The sequence below is a fragment of the Gopherus evgoodei genome, chromosome 8, assembly GCF_007399415.2.
Source record: "Gopherus evgoodei ecotype Sinaloan lineage chromosome 8, rGopEvg1_v1.p, whole genome shotgun sequence".
Taxonomy (NCBI): domain Eukaryota; kingdom Metazoa; phylum Chordata; order Testudines; family Testudinidae; genus Gopherus; species Gopherus evgoodei.
In genome coordinates this window covers 92,141,435-92,154,384 of record NC_044329.1, presented here as the reverse complement: position 1 = coordinate 92,154,384, position 12,950 = coordinate 92,141,435, and the positions used below count along the sequence as shown (strand labels likewise).

Below are 12,950 nucleotides of genomic sequence, written 5' to 3'. Positions count from 1 at the left end.
GAAATCTTCTTTCTATATCTTTTTAGTTGGAAAGCAAGATGGTTGTATTAATCATCATTTTGTTCTTTTATGTGCATAACAAAGAACTATAAAACTAACATGTAGGTGAAGATTCATCACTGTAAGCATGCTTGCAATATAATGCTGCGAAATTTCAGTCAGTAACTGTTCAAAATGACAATTTATACTGTGTACTGCATTTGTATATTTATTTAATTCTCACAATCTTTTTAATTAAGTTAAAGTGCAGAGGTGGAGTTTATTAGGTTAAAAAACAAATGGCACAAAATAATGTTCATTAACCATAATTTAAAATTATGGGCCCAATTCTCTATTTCATCCAAACTACACTTGGCCCCCTCAGATCTGTTCTATGCCAAAGATACTTTAAACTATCTTTAAGCTACCCTGAAGTTATGGCTGGGCTGGGCCTTAGTGTAAATTAGAGCCCATGGCCCCATATAGACATTCTGGTGGTTAGAGATCATCAGCATGCTGTGCTCTTTTTCCCTTGGTTATGCCCCCTACACTCAAGGCTAGCAGAGAGGAAGGTATAGCAGTGCCAACGGTGGTTCTCTGCCACTGAAAGCTTTTCCTAGCCACAGGGAGCTTCCAGGGGACTAGAATGTGTTCAGCAATGCACAGCTGCTTGAGCAACACCAGGATCTGGCCCTGGGTGTACAGTTATGTTCATATCTATCACAGCAAGGATGCTTATGTTTTACTATTTAAGCATCTCTAATTTTCAGTTTGTTGCTAATTAAGAAAGATGTCAGATTTATTTAATTCATTTAAGTTAAAATACAGTAATTCAGCAATCATAAACAAAATGGGTAATAGTTATTAACTGTAAAAAATGTGACTGACTTTTGAGTGTTGGACCACTGCATAATTAAAGATTACTTATAGTGTGATTAATTGATTCAGGATGGTTCCCGCTGAATAATTACATTCAACAAAGGCATGTCAATACAATTTACTACTATTTCTCACTTTCCACTGCATCACGTATAGTGGTTTTAGATGCACAAACTACATTAACTGACACAGAAAATATATAAGTAAGGATGTGAGTGTGTCACGGACTTTCCGGAACCTCTATGACTTCCGCAGCTGCAGTGGCCAGTGCGGCTGACCCCAGGACCACCCAACCAGCTAGCCCTGGGCCAGCTGTTGCGGCAGCCCAGGACCAGCTGCACTGGCTGCTGCTGGGATGATCGTAGGTGGGCCACCTTATCAGCAGTGGTTCTGGAGGCAGTGGTGGTCCCGGAGGCCATTGGAGCAGTGGTTCCAGGTGGCCTCAGAGCAGTGGGCAGCTGGGGATAGTCAGACTGCGCCACCGGAGCAATGGCCAGCCATTGGACTCCCCCAGAGCAGCAGCTGAGAGTCCCAGAGCAGCTAAGATTTAGTCAGGTATTTATAGTAAAAGTCTTGGACAGGTCACAGGCCGTGAATTTTTGTTTATTGCTCATGACCTGTCCATGACTTTTACTAAAAATACTTATGACTAAGTCTTATATATGAGATCTAACGAGAGAACTATGAAGTTCAAAAGCTTGTCCCTTCCACCAGAAGTTTATCCACTAAAAGGTATTACCTTACCCACCTTGTTTCTTCCAGAAAATTTAGATTTTTGCTTGTGGGGGAGGAGCCAGAACTATAATCTATTATCTTTTGACTTCATTTCAGAGTTAGATTGGATATAGTAAATTGATTCATTGCTATACATGGTACGAATCAAAAAGATTTTTGAAAATAATCTTAAGAAAGATATTAAGAGGCCAATATGACACCATCAGGAGCTCTTTAGTGACATGAAAATAAAAAAGGAATTCTATAAGTAGTGGAAACACAGCAAAAGTGCTAATGAGGAATACAAAAGAATTGCACAGGCATGGAGGGACAAAATCAGAAATGCAAAGGTATAAAATGAGTTTCTCTTAGCAAGAGACAAAGACCAACAGAAAGAGGTTCTATAAATTCATTAGGAAAGATAAAGGAAAGTGCAGGTCCTTTACTTAGTGAGGAAGCATAGCTAATAATGAATGACATCAAAAAGGCAGACAGTGGGCAGCTGGGTTGTGCTTCAGTCTTCACTGAAAAGATAAATTGAAAAGACAAGGGGAAAGAACGCAAGCCAAAACAAGGAAAGAACAGGTTAAAGAATATTTAAATAAGTTAGATGTGTTCAGTTTGGTGGGGCCTGATAAAATTCATCATACAATATTTAGGGAACTAGCTGAAGCAATCTTGGAACTGTTAGCAATTAAGTTTGAGAATTCATGGAGGACGAGTGAGGTCTCAGAGGATGGGAGGAGGAGAAACATAGTACCTATCTTTAAAAAAAGGAACAAAGAGGACCTGGAGAATTATAGACGAGTCAGCCTAACTTTGATATCTGGAAAGATACTGGAACAAAATATTAAACAACCAATTTGTAAGCACCTAAAGGTTAATAAGGTTTTAATAATACTACCCAGGGTGGATTTGTTAAGAACAAATCATACCAAACTAACCTTGTTTCCTCCTTTGACATGGTTACTGGGACAGTGGATAGGGAGAAGCAGTAGGTGTGAGCTGTTTTGATTTTAGTAAAGCTTTTGACATGGGTCCATATGACATTCTCATAAGCAAACTAGGGAAATGTGGTCTAGATGAAATTATTATGCAGTGGGTGAAAAACTGGTTGAAAGTTACTCAAGTAATTAGAAAAGGTTTCCTATCAAAATGGGAGAACATATCTAATTGGGGGTCCTGTTGGTTTGGGTCCAGTAGTGTTCAATATTTTCATTAATTGGTTTAGGTAATAGGGTGGAGAATAGGCTTATAAAATTTGTGGATGACACCAAACAGTGAGAGGTTGGAAGCACTTTAGAGGTAAGGATTAAAATTGAAAACAACCTTGATAAATTGGAGAATTGTTCTGAAATTAACATCAGTTAAGACAAGTGGAAGGTGCCACACTTAGGAAGGAAAAATCAAATGCACGAATACAAAATAGGGAAAAACTGACTAGGCAGTAGTACTGCTGAAAAAGGATCAGGGGCTTATAGTGGTTCACAAATTGAGTACGAGTCAACAGCACAATGCAGTTGTGAAAAAGGCTAATATAATTCTGGGCTTTATTAATAGGAGTGTTGTATGTAATAGAGGTGAGGTATTGTTCCGCTCTGTTTGTCACTATGAGACTTTTTAATGTGTCCATTTGCACCACCTTTTAAAAGATGTGGACAAACTGGAGAGAGTCCAGAGGAGAACAATGCAAATGATAAAAGGTTTAGGAAAACTAGACCTCTGAAGAAAGGTTTAAAAAATAAACTGGGCACATTTTGTCTTGAGAAAAGAAGAGTGAGGGAATTCCTGATAAGTTTTGAAATGACAAGAAGAAGTAATGGGCTTAATCTGAAGCAAGGGAGATGTAGGTTAGGTATTAGGAAAAACTATAAAGGATAGTTAAGCAAAGAAGTAGGCTTACAAGTGCTATCTCAATCACTTTTATGAAAAGGTTAGATAAACTCCCTTTGGGATGGTCTAGGTATCCTTGGTCTTGCCTCAGCACAGGGGATAGTACTGGATGATCTTTCAAGGACCCTTCCAGCCTTACATTTTGATTATTCTGTGATTACATGATTATGCTAATACATTTACCTTTGACTGCTGAATCTTACAATAATTAAAGTCTTTTATAGAGCAACATTCAAAGCACATTCTACTGTGCGCCCAATCTTATACTTGAAAAAATGTCAAGGACTCATGCTTATTCCTAACTGCCTGTACCTGCAAAATAGCTTGATATACAAAAGTCTCTTACAGTGAAAGGGCTCTGCAAGCAAGGGGAGATGCACACTCCCCCAGCCTGTGGTGTATTCTGCACCAATCACCAGCCCAGTATCTGGGATTCCAGAATAAGGAGCTGGTGATAACTTGGTAGCAGATGCACATAAATATTTGGAAATGAAATAGTTTTTTCAAGGTTTTGTTTTTAGTTGGTGTATAAGAGAGATTACTTGATTTAAGCATTCAGGAAAATAATGTTACCAGGTATTGAGAAGATAACCTCTCAACTATATCAGAAACAAAGTAAAACCAGGAAAACATGTATTCAATAACTGTGCAACAGGATTGGTTGAGCAAGGCTGCCAAGAGTTCAGCTGCAAGTGATCCCAGGTTTGATGCATGACCCTGGGATGGATTGTACATATAATAGTGATTCAGGCACTCTCTGGAGCCACTGACTACTATATTCCAATACCATCCATGAAACGAAGGAATTAGTGATCCCCTGAATCTGATGGAGTTTTTGGAGCTACTAGTTAGGAAAGAACCCTTCCCAAATCTGATCCAGAGTGTCAGTAGCTTCAGATGAGGCAGCCTGGCTCAGTCAGGAGGAATTTGGGAGCTAGGATTTATTCAGCTGCCAATAGAAGTGAACTGTGCAAAGGCAAAAACAACAAGGAGTACTTGTGGCACCTTAGAGGCTAACAAATTTATTTAGGTATAAGCTTTCATGAGCTAAAACCCACTTCATCATTAGCCCACGAAAGCTTATGCTCAAATAAAGGCCTTGGCTACACTTGCAAGTTACAGCACAATAAAGCAGCCCTGGGCGCCCTAGCTCACTCCCTGTCCACACTGGCAAGGCACTAGAGCGCTCTGACGCTGCAGCTACAGCACTGCTGGTACTCCACCTCAGCAAGTGGAATAATGCTTGCTGCACCCCCACTGGAGTGCTGTGGCGCCAGTATGAATGAGGTGTTGCGTTACTGCGCTGTGATCAGCCTTCAGAAACATCCCATAATCCCCTTAAGTCAAGTGGCCACTCTTGTCATTGTTGTGAAATCAGCTGCAGGAATGCAGAAATGCCCTTTCAAAGCTCCGTTTCGGAATATCCGGCTGCTTATCAGCTCTGAGAAAAGCAAACATTTACTGTTTGAGTGAGTGAAAGGGAGGCGGGGGTGGGGTGGAGAGAGGGGGATCTGAACTTACAGGACAGTATGCTGACACACTCTCAGCACCCCAAAAACCCACTCTCTCTTCCCCAATATACACACAACATATTACCTGTCACACTCCACCTCACCCCCCATTTGAAAAGCATATTGCAATCACTTGCATGCTGGGATAGCTTCCCATAATGCACTGCTCCCAATGCTGCTGCAAGTGCTGCAAATGTGGCCAGGCCAGTGCGCTTGAAGCTGTCAGTGTGAACAGACTGCATCACTTTCGCTACTGTGCTGTACGAAGGCAGGTTTAACTCATAGCGCTCTACGTCTGCAAGTGTATCCATGCCATTAAGTGCTACAAGTACTCCTAGGTGTTTTTGCTGATACAGACTAACACGGCTACCACTCTGAAACCTGTGCAAAGGTAGTTAATCCTTGTCTGGAAATATTGGCTTTTTTACTGTGTTTGGAAATACAACATACAGAATATATTTATTTGGGCTTTGATGTGCACTCAGACATGCCACTACATCATGGGCCTTTTTGCTGCTACCTAGGGAGCAGCAGATAAGTGCTACTTACTGTCTCAACAGGTCCTGTTCAGCATGGTATCCTACAGAAAGCAGCCAGTGCTATGTTACATAGCTTACTTATTCAGTGAGAATAGTGAGCAGATGGCTTCCTTCTAGGGATATACAAGAAGGATTCCTGTATGGGCTCAAACCCTGTGGCCGACATTCTGACAAGATTTGTGCACCATGTAAGGCTGTTTTTCATGTAATTTGGACTGAGAAAAGAGGATAGCAATATATTTTCCAGCTTTTATTTATTTATTTATTGGCTGTGCAAGACACATTGTGCAGAAAGAAGGTGCAGAAATCCAAAAAGGAAGGTGTAAAGTAAAAAGAGGGGGAAAATGGGAGATTTTGAAAAACACAATAAAAAATATTGAGAGAGAAACATGATAGGGTAGAGAACTTTGTTATATAATGGGGATTTATTCTGTACTCATATAACCAATTAAACAGAGATGGACATGAACCGAAATCCTGTATCCAGTTCTCCTCCCCTATATGGAAGCTATATAGGGGAAGAAATTCAGATGCAATACAAGTCAAAATTGTGCAATTTGGGCCTCTCTGAAAGCAGAATCTGAAATCTGACCAGTCCCTAAATTCAGTAGGGTTCAAAACCTGAACCCAAACTGAGAACCTTGTTTTGGAGCTCAGGTTCAACTCTACAATAAACAAAGCTAACAGTAATTTTAGCAGCATATATAAGAGGAAATATCAAGAGGGTGGCCTTTTTTTGAAATTCTTTTTTTACATACTACACACAAACACTTTTTCCCTTGACAATCAGATATGCATGCATTTTCATTCCACCTGATACAAGGGAAAAACAGTTTCCATTTACTATTTCTAGAATCATATGTCTTTGTGACACCCTAGGAAAAGTAGAACATGTTGTTTCAAACCCCTTTATATTGAACTAAATTAGAACTCTCAAGATTTCACTTCAGTAGGCCAAATAGTAGTGTTTAGTCACCTTCTACACCAGCAGTTCCATCTTTTGGGCATTGAAATTGATTTTTCTCATCTTAGCATGTGAAGATCCAGAGTGTGCCCTTTGCCCCATCGCCTGAGAGTGTACAGTGGCACGAACAGCAGAGGAAGTGGAGGCAGCAGCTTTTCGGGCACCAGAAATGGCAGCATCAGGAGCATCAGTACGAGTAGACTGTGTTGAGGTAGTTCTCCTGCACTATACTATGAAACCAAACCATTTTGGTATACTACATGCTGATGGAGGCTGCCTCTTTGTTTCTGAATATTGTGCAAAATATTTGTTCTCTATTAAATGTTGCGTAGTTTTCCTATGTGGTTTAAAGGGGAAAATCCCACTTTCCTTATTTGAACCTCTGCTTAATTATACACTTGGCCAAACCTCTGCAATGTGTTGTTGCACAGCCGTGCATTTTGCAGATTAATATTCCTAATTGCCATGCAACCAAAGCAGGCGTTATGCTTTGTTGATTGTGTAGACCTAAGAAATAATATTTATAATAAGAATAATTCTAAATGGCCATAAGAGACCTATGCAAACTTAATGTTGGAGGACAGTTACTTAACTTTAATATGAGAACTTCTAGAGTTATTTAAAGTCTTCAGAGACAAATCACTTACTTTAATATTTTGTCATAATCCCTGATGACATTTATTGATTCTCGATTGATTGTTATTTCAGAGTACAAAATCCTGAGTTTTCCTATTTGCCTACATTGAAATGGGTGTTGTATTATCACTTTTTTGTGATAGCTATCTTTATTCACGTGTAAGAATGTTTTCTATCTGATGAAAATTAATTTTTAATTAAACATATTGGATTATCTGTGAAGTCCAGATAAAATATATTCAATAATATATAATGCATTAATTTACACATGGCTTAGCTTTATACAGTACATACACCATCTTATACTGTATAAATCAGTGGTTTTCATTTTTGTCATTTGCGAACCCCTATAAAATTTCAAATGAAGATGCGGATGTCTTTGGAAATTTTAGACATCATATCATTGTTCTATGGTAACGACAACCTTTTGCAGACCCCTTTAACATAGTGTGTGGACCCCCAGAGGTCCATGGACCACAGATTGAAAACCACTGGTATAAATGATATATATTGTTTTGAGGTTCATTTTATAGCTGAGACTGGCTTCACATGTAATTCATTAGTTGGTATGCAAATAAACTGATGTGTGAGTTTTACTGGGTGTACATGGTAACACTTTCATTAGTACTAGTTAAAATATAACTACACTGTATTGGGAAAAGTAAGCTAAATTGCAGGTTTTACAAAGTAAATTTAAAATTGTATCATGAGATAATTATAAAGTTACACAGTAAGTCCTAAAGTGCAAGGACCTGAAGGGAATGTATTTTTGATTGTGAGATCATTAACAAATTAAAATCTATACAAAGGTGGTATGAAAACAACTTACATATTATTTGGAAATAATACATTAGCAATGAAGGCAACATGGTTGCTTTTGGTTGCTTTTCATTTCCCAAGCAATAATGGCTTCCATTTATCACTATCTAGCACAAAAATTTCACCTTGTATCCTGCTGGACAGGAAAATGGTGTATGTCATACCCTAATTCCGTATATTTTAACTGACAAAAATGACAAGATATAGCAGGTATGCATTAGTTCCATGGCAATTATGTAGTATTTATTACCAGATAAATGTAAGCTGTCTTGATATATTGATTCTCGTTCATGATTTTACCACATTTATAGATGCTGCTGTTTTTCATGAATATATATTGCTTTGTATGTGGAAAAACTTGAATCTAGTGAAAAGTATGTGTTCTAAGGGCCAAATCCTTCTTGCCATAATCACCATTTTAAGCCCATGAGAATACTCATCATGACTAAAGTGACCAGGATTTGGCCAGTAATGTGGATGTTTGTGTTTCTATTAAATGTAAATCTGGACCAGGTTTGCAGCTTACTTAAAATGTTTGGTGTATGACCGCTATGTGCAAGCTAACAATAACAATCAGAGTAAATCTCACACGGGGATTAGTAATTTCTTAGGTTTACAATAAAATTTTATATTTAATGCCAATGACTTCTACCACTTGAATCATAATTTATGGAGTGTGAATGTGGTTAATATCACTGTAATAATTGCTGATGTTTCATCAACTGTAAAACAGACATTCCAAAGTACTAATTTATTTAGTTTTTCACATAGTTTCAATTTTACAGAAGTCTGCTTTCCCACTGCTGTGTATAGGAGTGACATGCCTGATCCTCTGCCTATTGAAGTCGATGGCAAAACTTCCATTGACTGTGGAAGCATAGGGTCAGGCCCTCTCGTATAAATCTGACACTTATTTATGAATGGAAGAATAGACTCTTTAAATCTAGTGCAGCCTGGATAAACATTTATGTCAAAACTTTACTAAAACCTTTGTATACAGTTTAAGTCACAATAATTGCATGAGATCTTCTAAGCAGTGAGTATTAAACTAAGCATTAGTCTTGAGTGCCCCTTTACAATGCCATCTTTGATGTAGTAACCCTCATTAGAAATTTGATTAATTCTTCATACAAGAGATATATAATGATTATATAAAATAACTTGTAAATACTGCAAAGTACAATGAATGTATATAATTCCATTAAGTGCAATAAAATTACTATATAGCATTGTGCAATATATTTTTATATATTATAAACCAGTGGAAATTGTCCTGTCACCTCTTTAAAAAACCTATAATTTCTTAAGTTGTTTGCTTGACTATGGTCATCACTAATTATGCAAAATATTGCTTAAACGGTATATTTCTGAGCACATTTTGCAATAATTTGATGCAGAAGTTAAAGTTCTAGAAAACAAGCCAATTTTCAAAGACATCTTTGTGAGACTGAAAATAATGTACAATAAACATAGGCTTTTTTATGTATACTTTTGCAGAACAAACTAGACTGTAGAATTAATTGCGCCTTTAAAATATCAACTTCATCTTACTTGAGAAGAGTTTGTGTTAAACATAAATTAAAAAAAATATAAAAATAGCATATTGCTATTTATTTGCTGGTGCCAAGTTAGCAGGTATTTTCGGAATGATAAAGGTATTTTTCCTTGGAGCATTTGTTGTCAGCATAGGACATGATGGAGCATAAACACTCACAATTTTTAATTCCTTAAATAATGAATGGTAAAGGTACAGAAATAATTACCTGTGAGAAACAAATTTTATATTAGAATGTAATATTAACTGTCAATGGAAAATTTAAGAGCCAAGCATTTTCTCTTTTCACATGTGAAGGCATTGTACTTAATTATGTATGTACATGTAGTGTATAATACTGCTGAAAAACTGTAATGGCAAACAAAGGCATGTTACCAGGTAGTGTAAATAACTGTATCCTTGGGATACTAATTTTACGTTTTGAAGTATGTTTCTGTGGAAGTAAAAGCCTTTGTATGATATTAAGAAATGAAAGATGCTATGAGGGAGGTGTTCAAAGAACTCTCATAATTCACAAAGGTTGCATTCATCATTTTCAAGGTCATTCTGAGAGCTTGTACAGTATCTTACTGCTTGAGGGACTGATAATCTGTATAAGGGCTGAATCTTTTTCATATGATTTATACAAGATGCTTCCATCCACAAAGGAATAGTTGGCAAGATGCTAGAAAATTAAATGTAATCATTATTCAGAAACTAATTCCAATCTTGCAGACTCTTTCTGCTAGGGTAGCTCATACTAGTCTGAGGAGTTCCACTGATATCAATGGGATTCCTCATGGTACTAATGCTATCATTAGTATTGAAAACTTGCACCAGTGTAACTAATGACAAAATTTTGATTAAACTAAACTGATTTAAACATATCTACACTAAAAGTGTGAACTGGCGTAACTAGATCAATTATAAATTGATTTAGGTAGACTGGTGCAAATTTTCTAGTTTAAACAAGCCCTTAGACATTTGGGTATAGTGAGTTACAACTCATCAGAAAGCTAGTAATAATTGTTCATTGTTTTCATATTTCTTTCTTTTTTCAAACTTTCTGTCCTTTGTTTAATTGAGTTTCATTTTCCTGGATATGTGGATTTTGGTTAGATTTTACATGACATTTTCCAGTCAGAAATACAATACAGTGGGAAGTCAGGAGGAGGAGAGGGGATGCAATTTTAGATGGAATTTTACTGCAGAATAAAACTGGAACAAAATAATTTTGGGGAGGGGATTTAAAGCACCCATTTAATCGAGATGATTTCATTACCTTTTAGTGCTTTGTTCTGTCTTGAATGACTCCAACTTTTTGTCAAAATAACCTTACCTGTTAAATGTTTAATGTGGAAAGGTACAATATTTTCATCACTCCTTCAGGTTTTAAATCAGTTGCAGTTTTAACGAATGTGCATTTTAAGAACAAAACTTTATTAAGGGACAACTTGGAAGTTGGGGGACAGCACAGAACAAACCAGTCTCACCCCGTTGCGTAACTAAGGGCTTGTCTAAACAGTGTGGTAATGTGTTGTATGGAGTGGAGGGTGAGTTCTAAAGTGCACTAATGTGTTACTCATTAATTGGTCCCAGTAGACCCTGCTGGTGCACACTAAAAGTTCCCTAGTGTGCTTTTATGCAGTACTGTTTGGAACAGTACTATGTTAAAGGGAACTAGGGAACTTTTAGTGCACACCAGCAGGGTCTATAGCGACCATAGCGGGAAGATGAAAGAAATGAGAATGTAAGCTGTAACAGTGATATGCACATCCTAAAATGCTGAGTGATCAATAAGATGTAGTTGATTTGCAGGTTTAAAGGAGAGGTGGGGGGTGTCTGAGATTTTACTAATTTGGAAATGAAGAAAAACAGTAAGAGAACAATGAACACGTAGAAGAAAACCAAATGGAAGGCACAGAGGTTAAAGAAACAAGTGAAGATGATTTAATAATATAGAGACACGTCCTACAGTCCTTGCTCTGGTGAAAATTCCAATAACACCAGAGTCAAAGGACTGCAGGATTTGGCTAATAGATTGAGGCTTCCAAACAAATGGTTTAATTAGTCTTGTATTGATTACTTTATCTTGCTTAACTCCTTCTAAATTTTAAAATGTTGTAATTTATATATTATACTGTAAGCGTAATGTAAAGGCTCATGAGCTATTCATCTGATACATGTGAGGGGAGATACTAATTTGATTCGCTGCTGGAGCGTTTGTCACAAAATCTAGAGCAGAGTGGGCAAACTACGGCCCAGGGACCACATCTGACCCTCCAGATGTTTAATCTGGCCCTCAAACTCCTGCTGGGAAGCAGGGTCGGAGGCTTGCCTCGCTCTGCATGGCTCCCGGAAGCAGCAGCATGTCCCCCTTCCGGCTCCTACGCTTAGGGGCAGCCGGGGGCTATGCACGCTATCCCCGCCCCAAGTGCCATCCCTGCAGCTCCCATTGACCGGGAACCACAGCCAATGGGAGATGCAGGGGTGGTGCCTGCACACAGGGCAGCACAAAGAGTCGCCTGGCTGCACTTCCGCGTAGGAGCCGGAAGGGGGACATGCTGCTGCTTCTGGGAGCTGCTTGAGGTAAGCGCACCGGAGAGCCTGCACCCCAATCCCTCCCATGCTCCAGCCCCTGATTCCCCTTCCTACCCTCCGAATCCCTCGGTCCCAGCCCAGAGCACCTTCCTGCACCCTTAACCTCTCAGACCCACTCCAGAGCCCGCAACCCCAGCTTGGAGCCACTTACTGCATCCTGAACTCCTCTTTTCTGGCCACACCCCAGAGCCCCAGCCAGCGCCCTCATCCCAACCCCCAATTTCATGAGCATTCATGGCCCACCATACAATTTCCATACCTAGATGTGGCCTCTGGCCAAAAAGTTTGCCCACCCCTGAGCTAGAAATACACTTCAACAACTTCTCGCTGTAAAACATTAATTACTGTATGTTAGAGAGAGATTTGTCTGACTTCAGGTACATGTTTGTACAGCTTCTATCACAATGGGGTCCTCATCCATGACTTGGGTTCATTGGCATTGCGGTAGTACAGATAATATAATAATAATATTATGTGCACAGTAGTATCAGAATTGTCACACTGGTGTTCATATAGTGACTTAAATGTATGACCCTCATGTATGAGGTTGAAATTATGCTGAAGGTTAACCAAAGTGTCTGCTTAATTACAGAAATCTAATTAAGCAGATAGCTTCTTAAACTTGGTAGCTGAGCATTTGCTTATCTATTTGCTTCTCACTTTACCAACCTCTTCAAAGAAAACTGATTTATTATTTGTTTGTGACTGTTGTATTCTACTACAAAAGAATAGTATTTATAAAAAAACTTTCTATGAAATAAAAGAAGGCCTTGTCTATATTTGAAGAACTTAAAAATGAGATAAAGTTTCATCTTAATAAATTCATATCAATATTTTCTATCTGACTTTCAGCATAAGGTCAGGTAGATTGCCATATTTTA

The 12,950-nt window shown here is 38.3% G+C and overlaps 1 protein-coding gene across 13 annotated transcripts in view; it reads left to right on the top strand.

The window, feature by feature from the left end:
• The window catches only part of LRRC7 (leucine rich repeat containing 7), a 369,343-nt gene that overhangs the window by 211,599 nt on the left and 144,794 nt on the right, over positions 1–12,950 (top strand). Inside the window, exon 2 of one of the 13 annotated variants that reach the window (XM_030571832.1) lies at positions 6,548–6,690. The exons of the other annotated variants lie outside the window; for them this stretch is intronic. The gene's annotated coding sequence lies outside the window, so the exon portion shown is untranslated. The remainder of the gene's footprint in view (positions 1–6,547; positions 6,691–12,950) is intronic. 13 annotated transcript variants of the gene reach the window in all.